The sequence below is a fragment of the Phyllostomus discolor genome, chromosome 1 (assembly GCF_004126475.2).
Source record: "Phyllostomus discolor isolate MPI-MPIP mPhyDis1 chromosome 1, mPhyDis1.pri.v3, whole genome shotgun sequence".
NCBI classification, from domain to species: Eukaryota; Metazoa; Chordata; class Mammalia; order Chiroptera; family Phyllostomidae; genus Phyllostomus; species Phyllostomus discolor.
The window spans coordinates 87285252-87306573 of NC_040903.2; positions in this window are offsets into that span (position 1 = coordinate 87285252).

The window sequence follows — 21322 nt, forward strand, 5'->3', positions numbered from 1 at the left end:
ACAAAAATGGAGACTAATAAGAGTGAAAAAGATTACTCCAATGTACTGAATCTTGGTGACTAGAAAATATATTTATGTAAATAGGTCAGTCAGAAGAGGAACTGATTTTGGAAATTAGGAAAAGGATTGGGGAGAAAATAGTGATTTATTTAATGTTCATTGTGGAAATGTTCAGCATGCAATTCTCTGTTACATTTATTGTTTCATATATCCTTAGGTATTTCTCATGTGAGATTATTCATTCCTCTTCATAACACGTGAAATTCCTAGCAAGAGAGAGAGAGAGAAGTTATCTCCTTGGAAATTTGTATTTCCTCTTCATTTTCAATTTGTTATAAAAGCCTGTATCTGATTAATTTGAAAAAGTTCCACCTTTTTTGTGTAGTTTGTTGGGAAAGTGATTACTTATGGTGTTGACTGGTCTAAGGGCTGTTTGGTTCCCCCACCGTAATACAAACTGCTATTCCCTATGGACATGAGTCTAAATAGTTGCAACTACTAATACTTTCAGGTACTAGTATCTTGCTAAAATACAGGCAAACATTTTCTTCAACTTCTGTTTGAATTCCATGTTAGACACAGATGTCTTATTGAAAGTCATATGCATTGTTGTTTATGTTTTAAATGTATGTCCCTTTCATTTAGACCCTACAATTTAAAGTGGTTTCTATTCTTTCTGAAATCCATAGTTTCTCCTAGTACTTTTATTTTTTTTAATTTTTAATTGATTTTAGAGAGGGAGAGAGAGGAACATCAATTTGTTGTTCCACTTATTTATGCATTCGTTGGCCGTTTCTTCTATGTGTCCTCACCACGCATCAAACCCACAACCTCGGCATGTCGGAAGGATGATCCAACAAAGTGAGCTACACAGCCAGGGCTCTCCTAGTACTTCTAAAAATTAAATTGTAAGGGCACTGAACCATAGCAGTAGCTCTATCTTTTGCACTAAGAATTTGTTATTTGGGACTTCCTGCAAGATGGAGGCATAGGTGGACACACCATACCTCCACGCACAACCGAGATTGGAACAACAACAATTTAGAGGCAGAATAACACCCAGAACTGACAGAGAATTTATCTGAATGGAAGTCGGACAGCCAAGAAGTTGAAATAGACCCGTTCATCCAGACCTGTAGGAGGGGCAGAGACGAGCAGCCGGGCACAGAGAACAGGGAGAGTTGGACACATAAGGCAACCAGGAGCACGTAAGGCATCTGGGGTGCACAAGATGACAGCAGGTGGACCTTGAGTATGCAAGTATCAGCTGGCAGACCCAGTGAGGCAGCGATTGTGGAGCTGGGCAGAGCGCTCAACCCAGGATCCCAGGGAAGGGACTGAGGTCCCACAGAGAATGGAGCTACCGCCATTGTACCCTCTCGCCCCCGGCCCCGCCCCCACATACAACGTCACAATCTAGTGACTGGGGTGCCCAGCCCTGGTGAACACCTAAGGCTCCGCCCCTCACCATAATGGGAGTGACCAGACCCCCCACCCCCCGGCAAAAAATGGCTCAAACAGAAGAACAAATCAGTGCCCCAGAACTCATCCTTTTGAGTGGCCAAGAGATAGCCAACCTATCAGATGCACAGTTCAAAACACTGGTGATCAGGAAGCTCACAGAATTGGTTGATTTTGGTCACAAATTACATGAACAAATGCAGGTTACCATAAAAGAAATGAAGGAAAATGCACAGAGAACCAATAGTGATGGGAAGGAAACTGGGACTCAAAACAATAGAGTGGACCAGAAGGAAGAGAAAAACAACCAAACAGGAAAGAATGGAGAAATAAGAATTCAAAAAAAACGAGAAGCTTAGGAACCTCCAGGACATCTTTAAATGTTCCAACATCCGAATTATAGAGGTACCAGAAGGGGGAAAGGTAGAGCAACAGATTGAACACGTATTTGAACAAATAATAAAGGAGAACTTCCCTATCCTGGCAAAGGAAATAGACTTCCAGGAAGTTCAGAGAGTCCCAAAGAACTTGGACCCAAGAAGAAACACACCAAGGCACATCATAATTACATTAGCCAAGGTAAAAATGCAGGAGAGAATCCTAGAAGCAGCAAGAGATAAGGGGACAGTAACCTACAAAGGAGTTCCCATCAGACTGTCAGCTGATTTCTCAAAAGAGACCTTACAGGCAAGAAGGGGCTGCAAAGAAGTATTCCAAGTCATGAAAGACAAGGACCTATATCCCAGATTGCTCTATCCAGCAAAGCTTCCATTTAGAATGGAAGAGCAGATAAAGTGCTTCTCAGATAAGTTCAAGTTAAAGGAGTTCATCATCACCAAGCCCTTATTTTATGAAATGCTAAAGGGACTTATCTAAGAAAAGAAGATAAAGAAAAAACATGTATAGTAAAAGGACAGCAAACTCACAATTATTAACAACCACACACCTAAAGCAAAACCAAAAGAAACTAAGCAAACAACTAGAACAGGAACAGAACCACGGAAATGGAGATCACATCGAGGGTTAGCAATAGGGGAGTGGGAGGAGGAGAGAGGGGGAAAAGGTACAGACAATAAGTAGCATAGATTGTAGGTTGAAAACAGATAGGGGGCGGGTAAGAATAGTATGGGAAATGTAGAAGCTGAAGAACTTATAAGCATGTGACATGGACATGAACTAAAGGGGGGGAAGTGGGTGGGAGAGGGTATACAGGGTGGACGGGAGTGAAGGGGGAAATGGGACAACTGTAATAGCATAATCAATTAAATATATTTTAAAAATTTTGTTATTTGATGATCTCTGGACTACTGTAGTATGTTACTGAATCTGTAACTTGAATTTGCCAGTAACATCCAACATCTTTGATGAATTTGGACTTCAAAAGTATTTTTTCTTTTAAAAAACTGATTGGGTGTTTAGAACAAACTGTCCTCTTGCATAAATGTTTGCTTCCTCTCATTTTAGTCTCATTTTCCTCTCCTTACATAGATTAAGATTTGGTTGTACTGAGCTGTTTGCCTTTTCTATATTTTTGTGTTACATTTTTTGCATTTAAAAGCCCTCCCAATTCTACTTGAATATTTTATGTTTTTGTTTTTTTTGTTTTTTTTACTTTGGACCTCAGAAATAATGGATCAGCATCCTCCCTTATCCATTGGTCTTTGGCATTCTCAACCTTAGAGAACCCTGAAGTAACAAAATACTAAGCAGCAATGAAAACTCTATTTTGTAGCAAAAATATGGATCTGTTCTTGAGGAATTATTGTGTTGCACAAAAGTGAATTCTCTATGTAACTGAAGCTTCAGTTATTCACCATAGACAGTAAGCCAGTGCAGTTTGAGGGCCCTGTTATTACTGGTATGCTGGTAAATGTTTGACAACTAGCTGTCTAGGAAAGAAAAAAAGGCTGATTGTGGTGTTTGCAAATTTCTAGTATTGCCACTGTACCCAATTTCAAGCTACCACAGTACATCACTGAAAGTAGAATTGGAAAAAGGTATATACTATCAAACTATAATGTGGATACAACAGACAAAACCACAAAAACACAGATAATAGTGAAATGATTAGGAAGTGAGTTTTGATGATTTATTATTGAATCTTATATACTGAATTTTAATATAATTGTGAGACTGTGTAATTAATTTTTAAATAATGGTTGTGTTTAACAGTTGGCCTACAAAATTCCTAAAAAATTGAAAATAGCACTCATAAGGCAGCATAAGCCAGCTCAAGCATGCTGCGGCCTACAATCTTACTTCTGAAAATGTCTTAGGGAATAGCCAATGTGAGTTGAGGTGGTTCTACCAGCTAATTATAAAAAAAGCAAATTTAATACTTATGTTTACATAGTCAGCCCATAAATTCTACCATCTCACAAAGTAAAGTCCTACATGCCTTTTTCATATTCTTCCATGTATATGTTACCTTGTTATGACTTTATTACTTTTTAACAATTTTTTAACACTGCTGTACATGTTTAATCTGTGTCACCTGTAAATAAACACTGATGAAATGAACCCAATAAACAATAGGCAAAAAAGAGAGAGATTTTTTCAAAGAAGATATGCAGATGGCAAAGCAGCACATGAATATATGCCAAACATCATTAGTCACTTGGAAAATGCAAATTAAAATGTCAACAAGATACCAAGACATACCTATTAGCATGGCTAATATTGAAAAGATTAATCATAAGTCAAGAGGGATTGAAACTCTCTTACACAGTTTGTGAGAATGGCACAACCACTTGGGAAAAACAGTTTGGCATTTTCTTAAAAATAAACAAACATATACCTACCATAAAATCCAACCACTCTACTCTTAGCCATTTACCCATATGAACTCATGTGCCCGTGCAAACACTTGTACAAGGATATTCACAGCAACTGCTATTGTTGTAGAAAAAACCTGGAAACAGCCCAGATGTCTACTGATAGGTGAATGGATAAATTATGGGATAGCCAGAGAAGGAATACCACTCCACGATAAAAAATAATAACTATTGAGACAAACAACATAGAGAAATCTCAAAGTAATTATGCTGAGTGAAAAAAGCCAGACAGGATAAGACAGCATAATGTATGTATATTTAAATAAAATTCGGGAAAATGCAAACTAGACTATAGTGACAAAACAGATCAGCGGTCTCCTGCGGATGAGGGGAGAGATGGGTAGGAGGTACGAGAGAAAGGGTTTATAAAAAAGAGCACAAGGACATTTGTGGTGATTCACATATTCATGGTCTTAATTCTGGTAATAGTTTCATGGGTGTATACATATGTCAACAGCACATTCCATCTTCCAGGGTGACACAGTATATAGAGCTTCTTGGGCAGCCCTAAGTACATTGCTGGCTTGTACTGAGATGTCAAGCAACTGAAATTCTCATGTGTCTCTCACATGGCTGCTGTTAGGCCAGATTTTCTGAGAGCTGCTCTTTACATTTGTCCTTAATATATTTCAGATTGTTGTACACATGCCTGTTACTCTTATGAGGTTTCAATAATAATATGCACTAAAGCACTGTTGTTGTTGTTGTTTTTAGAATGTGTATTCTGAACACTAGGGTATGAACAGAACCTTCTGAGGCATCCTGAGTTGGAGTGGGGATTGGAGATGGGGGGAAACTGTTAAATGAATCTGAGTGGGCAAGACCTCAGTCTCTAACCCAAGAAGCTTCTTAGTTTTACAGACTCAAGGACTCCTATGGGGAAAAAAAACAAAGTATGAAAATCATCTAAGTTTTACCCATAAGATAAGTTCAAGAGCCTGATCTGCTAGGTGAATCTTAATTAAATCAAAATGCCTCTCATTTCTTTTTGCACTCTGTGACTTATTTGGCACATAAATGCTTATTCTGTCATTTGAGTTTCTTGAGATGGGAACTGGAGATTAGTTTTTGAGGGAGAGCTGTTGATTTTACATACACACAAAAGCACCAATAGATATAATGTACTAAAGTGTATCATTTTCTAAAAGGACTGATTTTACATACCTATTTACACATTAGCAATGAAAGCCTCTATTAACAAATCCTATGGGTAGTAAACAAACCCATATAAGGGTTCTAAAGGCTGAGGGGGGAAAAATTAAAAACACATGGAAAATTGTCCCTACAAATTCATGACCTTAGAAGCCCTTAACAAGGGCTTTTTTTTCCTTTTTTCTTTGCTTAGTTATTTAGTTTCCCTCTTCAGTGATTCCACACTTACCGGAACCCACTTTTATCTCACGCAGCTCATTGTCATCACGTAGCCCTTCCTATTTTACTAAGAAAGTTGAGAACACTAATAATGGTCAGCTTCCTGCCTCCTCCCACTTAAAATTTATCTTCATTGTTACCTGTTCTAATCTTCTTCCCTTCAACATCAGACAGGTTTACCCCTTGTTCAAAATGAAATACAGCTGACCCTTGAACAACATGGGTTTGAACTGCACAGGCCCACTTATACACAATAAATACTTGTACTATTTTTTAATCCAGTTAAGAACCTACAGATGCAGAGGGCCAAATGTAGGCATTGATCTACACCATTTTATAAAGGGGACTTGAGCATCTGCAAGTTTTGGTATCTGTGGGGTCCTGGAACAAATCTCATGAGGATATTGAGGAACAATTAAGTTTGGGGGGAGTCAAAAGTTACATGTGGTACCCTGACTAGTGCCTGAGAGAGGCAACCAATTGATCTTTTTCTCCCTCCCTTCCCCTCACCCTAAAAATAAATAGTTTTTTAAAAGTTACATATGGATTTTCAACTACATTGAGGGGGTTGGTACTGTTTTTGATTTATAGTCACATCTAGTGAAGAAGCTGGTTCAATCCATTGGTCCCTTTGTTCCGTAAGTAATCTCTCTCCACTCCCTCTAGACTGTTTACTCAAATCTTTCCCATTCTAAAAAAGGAGCCTCCTTTTACCCTGAGTTCCTCTAAGCCAGCAATTTTCAACCAGTGTGCCACAAGAATTTTTTAAACATACAATACCTATTTAGTCAGGGGCACTGACCTCTTTTCCCTTAAATTGTCAAATAAAAAATGACAACAGCCAACACAGTATGTCCAGTGTGAATGAATTAAAATTATACATTTTTTTGTCAGATCGACAAAACATGCATCTTTTGGTGTGCTGCAGAATTTTAGTAATGAGTTTATGTGGGCCATCAGATGAAGGTTGAAAATCACTGCTGTAAGCTGATATCCTATCTTCTAGTTTTTCTATTATGGCCATGCTTCCCATTTTTTCCCTTTCCACTTACTTCCCAACCTACGTAAATTTTAATTATGTCAACACCACTTCACTGAAACTGAGTCATCAGTGACAAAATCTGACAAATTTCTAATCCTCAGTATATTTGAATTTTCTATACCATTTGACTCTTGATATTTGGAATGGGTGGTCAAATATTTTTTGGATGAACAAAGTGGGAATCAATGGAGGGGACAGGAAGAAGTTGCTCTTAAACTCAAGAACCCAGTGGATTATAGCTAGAGTAGCCAGAACAATATACTCTCCCTCCCCTGTCCCTACCACAGAGGTCTACATCCCAGTCCCCAGCCTGTGAATATGGCATGTTACACAGCAGGGGGAATTGAGGTTGTGGATGGTATTAAGTTTGCTAATCATCTGGTCTTCAAGTGGGAAGATTATCCTGGGATATCAGTGCAAGCCCACTATAATCACAAAGGTCTTTATAAAAGAGAGGAGGCAGAAGAGTGTGTTAGAGTGATCAATGTGAGGAAGACTCAGTCACTCACTGCTGGCTTTGAAGATGGAAGGAGTTGTGAGGCTAGGAACACTGGTGGCTTATGGAAGCTAGATAGGGCAAGAAAACAGATTCTGCCCTACAAGCTCCAGAAAAGAACCAACCCTGTTTATACCTTAGGACCAGTGAGACCTATTTCAGGCTTTTGAGCTCCAAATCTGTAACTGTCACTAAGTTTTGTATTCGTTATATCAAAGAAACTATTGCAATAACCATTTCCAATTTTCCTTTAAAATACAGTTGAATCTTATGACCTTTCCTATCAAGTCTAATTTGTTTAGCTGGGGCTTTGGGTGATGATAGAAAGGAAACTGGGATAACTGAGAGTCCCTTAACTCTTTATCCCTTTTAGTTACTCTTCTGACCTTCATCCTCTCAGCTGCTTACTTATAATTATGTATAAATACTAGTCCTGTTACCAGAACTAAAAACCTTTATGAAAACTTAGGGTACATTCTTTCTTTGGGAACAAAAGTGTAAGTAAAAAAGAATCCTGTGAGATTGTACTTTTGACCACAGTGAGAAAAGACACCCTGTTGGTTCCTGTTAGAAAGCAGTAAGTAGTGGCAGTGCAGGGGAGTGTGGGTGAACCAATCTAACCACTGAAAAAGAGGCTCTCAGAACCAACCTAAACAGTGACAGCCAGGTATAAATGTACAGATTCCTTAGCTACCAATCTCCAATTTCTAAAGCTTTCATTCAACAACTCAACATGATTTTACCCTAAATCCAATTCTTCCTGCTTTGCTGGAGTACTTGCCCTAAAGCACAGGTGGCAATCACAAGGTCCCACAGGCTGAATCCAGCCCTCCACCTTGTTTATCCCACCAGGCACCTGGGGCAGTGCCAAGCTCTCACTTAACAGCTAAGGAGTGGTTACATTTATACAGCCCTCAAATTACATTCGGCCCTTTGAAGGTAACCAGGAGGCTGATGTGGCCCCTGGTGAAAATGAGTTTGACACCCCTGCCCTAAAGCATAGGAATTTACTACTGGTTTGAAGCTAGGAGAATTTCTTGCTGACGAAATAGAAAGGCAGGTTGCTCATTGCAGTGGGCAGGGTGGTACGTTGTTCCTGTTGCAACAATTTAAAACTGTGGAGCATTTCTCGTAGGACATACCAAATACAGAGAAGCTGGATTTAGAGAATAGCCCTTTATGGCTTGACCTGAAGACAGCTACTTTTCTCTTAGAAATTATGTTCAGAGTTCTGTAACAGGAATGAACCTTAAAATGTACCTAGGCCCTTTTCTTTCCCCCTTTACTTTCACTTTATAATACTATTTATCTATTTGTCCTACTTGCCTAGCATTTATTGGGTCTACTAAGGAGTCACAAGATCAGACAACAAATTTGACTTAGGTATGTGACAAAAGAATTTTTATAACCTTTACATCAAGTGTTTCTCAAACTAGAACCTTTGAATTCCCTACCAGTTTTTCCTTTTTGTAATTTATTTCATTAATCTATAATGATTAATGTAAACATAGTCCAGGTCACCTTGATTCCCACTTATAACTAAGTACTAGCAAGTGATTCCAGAGCCTGTGTTGTGTTTAGGTTTATGATCTTGTTGGCACATGTGATAGTACTTTGTCTTAGGCAAATGAGAACAGAAATAGATAATAAATGCTTCTTCCTGGCAATGTGAAAGCCAAATGACACCAATGAAAGAATAAACAAAGGTCTCCTAAAGGTTCTAGTAGAGAAAACAAATTATTATAAACACGGAAAACAGCATAGTTTAGACATGCCAAATTTAAAAAACAAATTGTGGAAGTTTTTTTTGTTTGAAGAGGCAATTTGTAAAACACAAAAATCAAGTAGCAGATATTATGTTTTTTTGTTTATATTTTCCCACTTAATACAGGGTCTGACGCAAATAACGCCTTTTTTTATGTGCTGGTAATCTGTACCAAATCTTGTATTACAAAATTATAATGAGCATGTAATTCTGTAACAACAAAATCACACTGAAGCACACCACATGACATTTTAAGTGAGATATTCAAATTGCTGTCCATCTTGTGCGAGACATTCACGGACCCTACTAACCACACTCAAGCAAGCCTTACGACATAATTCGACAGTAATGTCAGCAAATCTGTCCCGAATTCTATCTTTCAGTTCATCAATGTTGCGGGGTTTGGTCTTGTACACAAGATCTTTAAGGACACCCCACAAAAAGAAATCAGGCGGAGTTAGGTCTGGGGATCGAGCCGGCCACTCCAGTGGCCCTCGTCGCCCTATCCATCTTCCTTTGAAATGCATGTCCAACCATTCTCTGACACACAACGCATAATGCGGTGGTGCACCGTCCTGCTGGAAATAAACTCCCAAGTCATGTTCAACTCTAGGCCACAATTCTGTTTGTAGGACATGTAGGTAATTATTCTGATTCACAGTACCATCAAAGAACACTGGCCCAATAATACCCGTGACTGATATTGCAGCCCAAACTGTTACCCCTGGTAAGTTTGTATCTTTCTCTAAGATACTGTGTAGATTCACATTGCTCCAATACACACAATTATGGCGATTGATATGGCCATTCAATTTGAATGTAGCCTCATCTGACCACCATATCTTGGTTGGAAAGTTCTCATCCTCATGTAATTTGGCCAAAAATCTTTCACAAAATTCTACTCTTCTGTCTGAATCTCCATCACGTAAGGAGTGTAGCAAACGTGGTATGTATGGCTTCATTTTCATTTTGTCCAGCAACCTTTCAACACTTCTGTCACTAATACCAAGTTCTCCTGACAGATGCTTACTGGATTTTTGAGGGCTTCTTAACAATGATGCCCATAATTCAGCAGCCTTTTCTTCTGTCGTTGCTGAAACTCGTCTTCCTGATCTTTTGGCATCATGCACACTACCACTTGCCTCAAACTCTCTGATCAGACTTGTGATGTTATGCCTCTGTACAAGTCGTATGCCAAATTCTTCACGTAATATGCGAGCAGTTGCTGCTCCATTGCACTGGTTTTGATAATATAGCTTCACTGCTCTCACTCGCTGTTCCCTTGTCAGTTGATGGGCCATTTTACCTCAAGGAACCTGGAACACAAAGGTTACTGAAGTTACTAAGACAACTTGTCCATTTATATTATACTATATACTATACTATACTATCTTTAAAAAGGGTGTTACTTCTGCCAGACCCTGTATATACTTTAGTTTCAGTTTAAATTTACCTCCTCTACTGTAAGTCCTTAGCGTAATTAATTACTGCAACTATTTTAGGCCCTTCTCACAATCATATCTCATCTAGATTATTTCAATAATGTTTGAAGCAGTCTTTTTGCCTCTAGTATCCACACCAACACACTTTCATTACATCTTTCCTAACATCGCTATCAAGTTATCTTTTTGTGATTAAAATCTGATCAAGCCCTGGCTAGTGTGGCTCAGAAGATTGAATGGAGAGGTCACCAGTTCAATTCCCAGTCAGGGTGCATAGCTGGGTTGTGGGCCAGGTCCCCAGTTGGAGCTGTGTGAAAGGCAACCAATCAATTTCTCCCACATTGCTATTTCCCTCTTTCTCCCTTGCTTCCCCTCTCTCTAAAAAGTAAATAAATAAAATCTTTAAAAAATAAATCTGATCAAGATTTTTTTATGCTGCAAATTCAATTTCCCCCTCCCATACCCTTCAAAATAAAATCTGAGCTCATTACATGGCATGTTAAAGTTCCCAAGATATCCAGTCCTGTCTTCCAACTGTTTTGTCTCATTTAATCTCTCCTTACTCATTTTTTCTCTGTCCCCACCACTCAAGCTCCCTCCCCCACCTTCACACACTACTGCAGCCAAAGTACTTGGAAACTGACTTATCAAGGTCCAGTCCCCTGAGACTTGACTTTGTTTCCTCTGCCTGGGAGCCTTCTTCCTTTTTTCCACCTATGCCTCCTTTTTTTCATTTATTTAAAGATAACTCTTCAACAGAGAAACTTTCTCTTACCACTTTCAGCTTACTCTGTGCATGCATTAACACACTATGGTAATTGCCTGATCCTTAACAATCTCCCCAATTAAAAGACATTCTTTTTTTTTAAATGGGTTTATTTTAGCCAAACTGACACTGTCAGGAAGCAAGATGTCAAATGCTCTCCGAAAGACATTCTTAAAGGTGACATCAGCATCTAGCTTAGTGTCAAGCACATAATAGGCCTTCAAAATTTTTTTAAAACATAAGCATTTAAGAGAATGGGAGTGACTCTGTCAACACATCTCTATTATATTAACATTCTTCAGCCTAACACTAAAAGACCTCCTCTTAGCCTAGTCAGACCTAAATATCATTCATTGACACACTCCATGAGTCTTAGTCTTGCCTCAACTTGTATCAAAAGCAATCCCATATTATAAATGGATGTTTTTTTAAACCGTATTTGTAAGCAAAGGAGGCTTTTTTGGAAGGCACTATTATATGCGAACAATGTTATGGTGACTAGATTTTAAGCTGGCAAGCACAAAAAAGGAAATTAAGTAACATGAAAAAACCACCATGGTGGTAGCCTGAATTCTGTTTTCTAGGGTAGGAAACCTTGTAGTGCCTAAGAAAAGAGGCAGATAAAAAGGTTCCCTTCTCATTCCTAGTCCCCCCACCAGAACAGTTTAAGTTTGCCTTTGACGTTTTCCTTTGTGCTTCTTTCTGTACATCTCTCCATTGAGTCTTCAATGTCTTACCCTGCCTCCTTCTGTCCCTAATCATAGACCTATCCAAGCCAAGGGTAGGCATTTAGGCCTACCACTAAAATGCTCCAAAGTAATCTTTCCCTTCTCTCCATTAGTGAGAACAGAAAGAAAGCAAGCAAGTAAAGCTAAATTCACCCAAGTCTATGAATATCTAATTATATCTTAACTCATTTTTGGGGGCAGGGGTTGTCTGCATTAGTCTTGGAGAGTTGAATTTCAAGCACTGTAACAACCAGGTCTCTCTCTCTTTTTTAAATATATATGGATGGATGTGTCTTTCACAAGATGGGGATTAGGCTGTTCTCTTACCCAGTGTATATGGTAAAGCTCAATCTCACTATTATTTAATCACTAACTTTGAAATTTACAGTGCTGTGATGAGGAGGTATCTTTGAAATTGCCACAATTCTTCAACACCCAATGAGCCAAATTCTTTTTTTTTTCAGATGTAGTAGAATGTTTCTTAGTAAATTCATTCTTTTAGTGCCATGTGTTATGTGCAATGAAAAAAATCAACAGGTACTAGACAGTATGTATTAAAAACAACAGGCCTCACATAAGTGGCTTCATTAAGTCGCTTCGATATTGTACAGATCTGATTGTTTAGAACCACTATGTACAACATTCCCACAATCACTCCTAACTTAAAATTCTTTAACAGAAGAATTATGAATTTATCTTCACTACCTTACTGAAGAAATCCTGCGTAGAAATATTTAAACAATCAAATACAATATTAGTAAAATGATCATTTCTGGTCTAAATCATATCCTATCTGTTTGCTTTACTTTTGTACTTTTAAGAAAATTAATAGTAATTTTAAAAAGTATAATTAATTAATGCTGGAAAGCAATTTTAATTTTGATTCCTTATTTTTAGTTAAGTACTTATAAAGTTAATTCATATACTGGGACCCACAAAAAGGTGACCTCTCCAGGGGCCCGGCCACATCACAAATCTCAACCTGTCAGCCCGCACTTACAGGAAACACCTGTCAAGGAAACCTACCCTCCACCAATCACAAACAATCCTCCAATTCAGCTATACATATAGCTGACCTTTCCTTAGGAAATAGGACCTGCTAGCCTTACAAGGAAATTACCAATCTTCTAGCCAGTCATGCCCTGTTTCTATATTGCTGCTTCTAATGCTCTGTAAAACTCACTCCTGTCCCAAATCTCTCCAGAGCAGTGCTCCGCTGACTGTGAGGCCCTGTACTACACAATACATGGATTGTTTTCCCTTGAATAAAGGGTATCAAACTCATTACTAAATTGTTTTAGTTTTGTTATTTGATAGTATCTCACACTCAAAATCCTTATCTAGGTGATTTAGCCTTAATTTTCAACCTACTTGATTTATTTTTAAATTTAAAAAATTTCTGTAGAATAGGCCAAAATTGGTAGAGTCTCCTATTTCTAGCTCTAATTATGAATTTTAATTTTCAGTGAAATACAATACTATTTAAAATTAATTTTTAGCCCTGGCTGGTGTGGTTCAGTGGACTGAGTGCCAGTCTGCAAACCAAAGGGTCACCTATTCGAATCCCAGTCAGGGCACATGCCTGGGTTGTGGGCCAGGTCCCCAGTATGGGGTGCATGAGAAGCAATTACACATTGATTTTTTTCTCTCCCTCTCTTTCTTCCTCCCTTCCTCTCCCTAAAAATAAATAAATAAAATCTTTAAAAATAAAATAAATTTTAATCACTATGTTTCATTAAGCAAATATTGATGAAAACCCCTCCAAACTTAAGACTAATTGGTAGCAAATAGTCATTATTATATTAAAACCAAATCTAAAGTGTACTGTTGTTTATACTGAAACACTCCTTGTTGTCTGTAAATGTTTCACATTTTACAAGGATGCTGTATCTTATTCATTATCAGTAACCTGAAAGTATTATGATATTGAAAATATTTAGTAATGTTTCCAAACTGATTTCACATTTTGGTTTTAATTAATTTATAAAACATTTTCCTTTTTTTGTTTATTTTTATTGTATTTTTTCCATTACCATTTATCCCCTTCATACCCCTCATACACCCCTTCCTCTCCCCACCCTGTTATCCATGTCCATGAGTCCTTTTTCCTTTTTGTTTGATCCCTCCAACCCTAACCCCCCTGTAGTTGTCATCCTGCTTTCTATGAGTCTGTTTCTATTTTGCTTGTTAGTTCAATTTGTTCATTAGATCCCAATTAACATTGAGATTATTCACACACCATTAATTCACTCTTTTAAAGTGTACAGTGCATTGGGTTTTAGTAAATTCAGAGTTGTTGGAGCCATTACCATTACTTGTTCTTAGGATATTTCACCACCTCTCCCCCAAAGACCCCATGGTCATTAGCAGTCATTCCCCATTTCACCTGCCCCTAGTCCTTGGTAACCAGTAATTTACTTTCTGTTTCTGTGAACTTGCCTAATCTAGTTATTTCATGTAAACAGAATTATATAATATGTGGCCTTTTGTATCTGACTTTTTGTACTTAGCAGAATAGTTTCAAGCTTCAAGATAAATGTGTATCAGTATTGTGTTCCTTATTAACTAATACTATTACATCATGTGGGTGTGTTGTATTTTATATATCCACGAATCAGCTGATGGACATTTGAATTATTTCTACTTTTTGGCTATTATGAATAAAGCTATTTGAACATTAATATATAGGAATTTTTACATAGAAAACATTACAATTTTCTTTAGCTTAAACATTTGTGCAAGGTTCATTATGTGCCAAAAACCATGTTAAGGTCAAAGTGATGTGCTTAGTATGAAATAAAGTGGTTTCCTAAACCATATAACTTGTCTTAATCACAAAAATGAGATTCTGAACAGGTAAGATAGAGAAACTAATTTGATTTTCATGCAAACTATGTAACTTGGTTGGTTAGCATTCTAAATTACCTATTCCAAGCAGAATATGTAAATATGCATTCTGAATATAAAATCTGGACCACAGCATTTATAATTCAATTAAACTAATACACTGTTCAGTATCCTCACCAAGTTAAAAATTTATGAGAAAATTACAAAAATCTGAAAACACAGATGCAGTATTAATAAATAAAATACGTACTGACTTCCAATTAAGATGGCAGCATGGGTAGACATGTCTTGCCTCTTTGCACAATGACACCAAAATTATAACTAAAATATGGAACCACCATTACTCAAAACAGTCAGAAATTGAGGTGAATGGAAGTCTGACAACTACAGAATAAAAGAAATCACATCCATTAATGTGGAACAGGCTGGTCCCTCAGCCACATGTGGTATATAAAAATTCAGGAGGGATATCTCGAGAGCAATGAGTCCCAGCCCCACACCAGGCTACCAAGCTCAGGGTTCCAATGCCAAGAAGATAAGTCCCCATAACTTCTGGTGGCAAAAACCAGTGGGAATTGAGTCAGTGGAAGAAACTTCTGGAGCCCCAAGCAGTTCCTCTTAAAGAACCCACACACAGATTCACCTACTCAGACTCACTCCACCTGGGATCCAGCACTGAGGTAGCAGCTTGAAAGGCACCAGTGGTATACAGGAAAAAAATGAAGTGTCTAGCATCAAGGTGAGCAGAGGCCACTGTCCCTTTTCTAAACTTTCTCCCCAAGAGTCAGCAAGATGGTGTCTTATCTGAGACCCCAAGCATGGATAACATTGTTTGACCAGCCTTGGAGAACCCCAGAGACTCCCCATTACCCAACTTACAGGCCCACCCAAACTACTTTTCCATATGAATGGGCTCATCTTGGCTCATGCTTCACAACTTCCTAAATCCTATCTCACAAGCAACAGCTGGCCTCAGTGAGCAGAAGTCCCAGCACTAGTAGCAGCCAGCCTAGATTCTCAGCTTGGCTTCATCTGGGTACCTCCAAGCCCAGTACAAGTAGCAGCCACTCAGATTGCGCTATAGCTCAGGCAGGGTGGCCTCAGGCAAAATGCAGGTGGGGTCTGACCTTGCATGTAACACTTGGGAAACGCCAGGGCAAGTGTGCAGTGGACGCTATAGGTCATACTGGAGCACCATCACCCTGCCCCTCCATGGAGGCAGGAGGTTGGTGGTCAGTGGTTACAGCCAATTCTTGCAGCTGACTGGCATGGGTAAATCCCTCCCACTGATCTGCCAACAGTAACAAAGCTCAACTACAAGGGGAGGGTTTACTCAGCCCACACAAAGGATGCACCAAGAATATCCAGCTTGAGTGATAGGGGAGGTTGTGCCACTGAACTCTAAAGGACACCTACTAATTAGGCCACACTACCAAGACAGGAAGTCATAGCAGCTCTACCTAATATATAGAAACAAACACAGGGAGGCTGCCAAAATGAGGAGACAAAGAAACATGGCCCAAATGAAAGAACAGAGCAAAGTTTTAGAAAAAGAGCTGAAGAAAATGAAGATAGGCAATCTATCAGATGCAGAGTTCAAAACATTGATTAAAAGGATGCTCAAGAAACTTAGTGAGGACCTCAGCAGCACAAAAAAGATCCAGTCAAAAATGAAGAATACACTAATTGAAATAAAGAACAATTTTCAGGCAAACAACAGTAGAATGGATGAAGCCAAGAAACAAATCAATGATTTGGAACATAAGGAAGGAAAAAACAACCACTCAGAACAACAAGAAGAAAAAAGAATCCCCCCCACCCCCAAAATGAGATAATGTAAGCAGCCTCTGGGACAACTTCAAGAAGTCCAACCCTAGCACCATAGGGATGCCAGAAGGAGAAGAAAAAGAGCAAGAAATTGGAAATCTATTTAAAAAACTAATGAATAAATACTTCCCTAATTTGGTGAAGGAAATAGACATGCATCCAAGAAGCACAGAGAATCCCAAACAAGATGGATGCAAAGAGGCCCACTCCAAGACACATCATAATTAAAATGCTGGAGGTTAAAGATAAAGAGAAAATCTTAAAAGCAGTAAGAGAAAAGAAGTTAGTTACCTACAGGGGAGTTCTCACAAGACTGTGAGCTGATTTCTTAAAAGAAACTTTGCAGGCTACAAGGGATAGGCAAGAAATACTCAAAGTCATGAAAAGCAGGGACCTATAGCCAAGGTTGCTCTACCCAGCAAAGCTATCATTTAAAATTGAAGGGCAGATAAAGACATTTCCAGACAAGAAAAAACTAAAGGAGTTCACTGTCACCAAACCATTATTATATGAAATGTTAAATGCAGTTATTTAAGAAAAAGATCAAAACTATGAACAATAAAATGGCAAAAACTCTAACTCTATGAACAATTGCCCCTAAAAAACGAACTAAGCAAACAAGAACAGAGACAGAATCATGGATATGGACAGTGTTTTTTCATGGTTGCCAGATGGGAGGGTGGTGTCGGGGAATGGGTGAAGAGGTAGAGGAAATAAAAGTACAAACAGATAGTTACAGAATAGCAATGGGGATGTAAAGTACCATATAGGAAATGGAGAAGCCAAAGAACTTATATGCATGACCCATGGACATGAACAATGGTGGTGGGATTGCCTGAGGGAGTGGGGTCTGCTGGGTGGAGGCGGGACAAAGGGTGAAAAGTCAGGACAACTGTAATAGCATAATTAATAAAATATAATTTAAAGAAAGGTATATTTACTAACATATGTTAACTACATTTATTCACATCTTAATTAACCCCTGTACTCCAACTGTGGTTCATTAACTTATTCACATAATTTTTAATCCTTGATAATATTAAGACTTTGGCACACCTTCATTATTTGATTTAGTTATTTCATTTCCACCTTAACAATACTTTTGTTGATCCTTTATAGTTTTCTCATGTTTTATGACAATTCATGCAGGAAAATCTGATCATCTGTAATTAGAAAGTTTTTGAGATTTCAATATAATATTCATTAAGGATGGATTCTTTTTAGCTCATCTTTTCTACTTTTTGTACTTGAATTAATTTCTGAATGTAAATATTTCTTGCAATATATAAAACCATCTTTTTAGCACATTGCAAACTGCAATATAAAAAAAGTTATTTTCTTTATTTCATATAGACATTTCTGCCATTGTAAATCAAACAGGTCAAGTGAATAAAGTCAGCTTTAATTTATTTGAAATTATGAAGTGGGCTCTCTATAACACTATATGTGAATAGTATTTTACAGTTGAGCTAATAATCCTAGGCTACTCCTTAAGCATCAAAATGCTTCCAGGCCATGTTGCTTTTAATTTTAAACTCAGCAAAACTTAGTAGAATTGTTAAGTTCGCTGTTGTAAATACAAATAAACAAACATAAAACCTAATCAACAGTAATCAATATTCACTTTTTTGCCAAAAAAATGATTTTGGGATTAGACAATCACCTGTCTCCATTCAACATGGATAATCTAAAACTTCATTCATTAGGATTTATTTATATGTCATAATTTCTTATATACAATCTTGATAGTGTCAATACAAAAAACAAAGGTTTAATTTTTCAGATGCATGTTTGTAAGGCAGGGAAATGCATAAGTAGATTTCTTTATCCTTTAAGCAAAACTCCATTACAACAAAAATTTCTGTAAAACAAACTATCTTCCAGCCCAAGGGTAGCCCACTTATGGGTGGTACAGGATTTAAGCAATACCACTGAATAGGAGAATTTAGTAAATTCCTTTTAGTCACTGGATAGAATTGAACTCGGAATATTAAGGAATACAAACAATGACCAAATGTGTATTTTTTATACTAATAGGCAAATTAATGTTGGTTACTAGTCGAAGTGTTAAAAAATAATCAACGAGTTTAGTAGTTAAGAATGGGAGCTTTGAATTCAAACTGCCTGGGTTTAATCTACTACCTAAGAATTATATAAACTTGAGTGTTTCATCTGTATAATGAGGATTTGTGAGATAAAGAATTAAAGGACCCAGCATATTGACACTTACTTTTAAGAATTTTAAATATACAGTATTTTAATTTCTTTAAACCTTGATTTTTTTATTTTGAATTCTTCCACCATATCTTATTTGCAAAGGTACATAATAAATAAGAATGATATAGTAAAACCTAAGTTATCCAGCATGCTTGGGAAATGAGTTCTTCTGGACAGGTTAAATTTTTTATAAGGTAACTTTATTAGATATATAAAAAAATCAACAAATGGGATAAAACTATTTCCTAATCCTACTGCACGCTTTCATGCCTTCTTTGGGAGAGCATACTGGTGATAATTAAACTTTTTTCTTGATGAATAACAAGAATAAGCCTACCTGACTCTGCCTTCTGCCTAAGATTTTTGTAACATGTAGTTAGAAATCAAGGTGTGTGTGAACTTGGATGTGAAAAAAAATTACATCTTTGTTTTTACTAATGTCTAACTGGAAATTAGCAATTCCTTCCATTTTGAAGGTAAGCAACAAACAGCTGTAACTGTCTGATGTCACCAATAGGAATCACAGATATTTTATATCACAACTGTTGCAAGCTCTGGAAATATTTGTTCATCATTTCAAAAATTTTCTCTTTCTAGACTCATCACTTGATCTGAGTTAATAAAGCAGAAATATTCCTATATCAAAAATCTGGTTTTCTAATATTTTGAGACTACTTCAAAATGTTTTCTTTTATAATGCTATGAATTTTATTTTATAAATTTAAAAATAATATTTTGAGGAGAGTCCTTGGCTTTATCAGACTACCAAAGTAGTTTGCGGCAACAAAAAAATTTAAGAACTCTGACCTTAAATCAGTCTCAGTCCACTGTGTTTTGGGGCTTCAACATGTTTCATTATACTTTCATACTGAAGATTGTTTAAATTGGAGTAACACAAATTGGCTTCTTCAAGGCAGGAATGTTTCCTGCCAACCTTGAACCCTGATTTCTGAAAGAACAAAACAAACAGAGGGAGAAATGATTAAAATTAGATGCAGATGGCGTTGAAAGTAGAAACATAACATAACCTACTCTCCTACTTTCTAAGTTAAGAGACAATATGAAACTCCATTCAATAAATACTCTGAATGCAGCTGCATGGGTTCAAATTCTACTACTGCCATTTATTAGCTGTGTGACCTTGGGATGGTAACTAATCTCTATGTGCATCAGTTTCTTTATTTGTATAGGGAATTAACAAACAGTATCTGGTACATGATATGTTCCATAAATATTACCTGTATTATTATATTCTTACAGATTTCACACTAACAGCAGTTTTAATGTTTTACTAGTTAGTAATTTATACATCTATACAGCACTATAATCTACAGTGTCCTTTCACGTACATTATGACATCTGAACGACACAATAAACCTGGGAGAATGGACAACTATTATTGTGCCTAGCTTAGAGTAGAAAAAACCAAGTTAAGGAACCACACAATACAAAAAAAAAAAAAAAAGGGAAGTAATAGAGCCAGAAATCAAACCTGGATTTCTCCCTGCACTCGAAGGGCCTACCTGTGTTTCTACTTTGTTAGAATGGTTAAAAGAACATAGAAAAGATTACCAGGGGGAAAGGGAGGGGGAAGGGGTCCAGTACGCCATGAGGTGAGCACTTGAATGCTTTGCTACTCACAGTTAGTTGCTCTGACCAAAATAATCTTTATCACCTGGGAGTTCATTAGAAATGTATAATTTCAGGCTTCATCCCAGTCTTTAAGTCAGAACCTACATTTTCAACAAAATCCCTAGGTGATTTGCAGAGACGTATTTTGTCATGTATAATGTGCACTGTTCTGCCCATTTTTGAGGGAAAAATAAGTATGAGCATTATACATGGGTAGTACCTGAAATACCTTGTATCTGTTTTTGCATTTTGTAATTATTTGTTACATAAAATTTCTTGAACCCTATGTTCAAAAATAAATGCTGAAATTCCTTTATAATACAAAAAGCAATTATCTAAATATAAGTAAATAACCGAATTAAAAAATTAAACTAAAGATTTTTGTCCTGAAAGTTTGAACCAAAAATGTGGGCACGCTTTATACACGGCAAAATACGGTAGCTTGAGAAGCACTGTTTCACAAATTGCTCTAGTGACATTATGTTATGGTCTTATGAACAGTATACGTTAGCTCATTTATCACAGACCTATGAAGTTTTTATTAGGTAATACTTTCTTGTAACAGGAAATAACTTGTTTCCCTTTTTAAAAGTGTTTTTTAAAAACAAGTTTATATTTCCATTTCATTCTTAAAGATTTTCACTTCATTAAATGGGATCGTTAAAACGTGTTAGAAAACTTTAAACAAATCAGTACTTACCTTTAAATTCCTTTTAAAAACTAATGTTTTACTAACCTTCGTCTGAAGGAAACACTAGAGAGCAAAATCTCCCTCTCTACACTTCACACCCAGCAAATTAAAACAAGCCAATCCTATCCTAACATTTCTTCCCCTGGATGTTTCACTAAGTATTGTTTTCTGACCCCAAACCTCGACTTCTTGAGTTTCGCAAG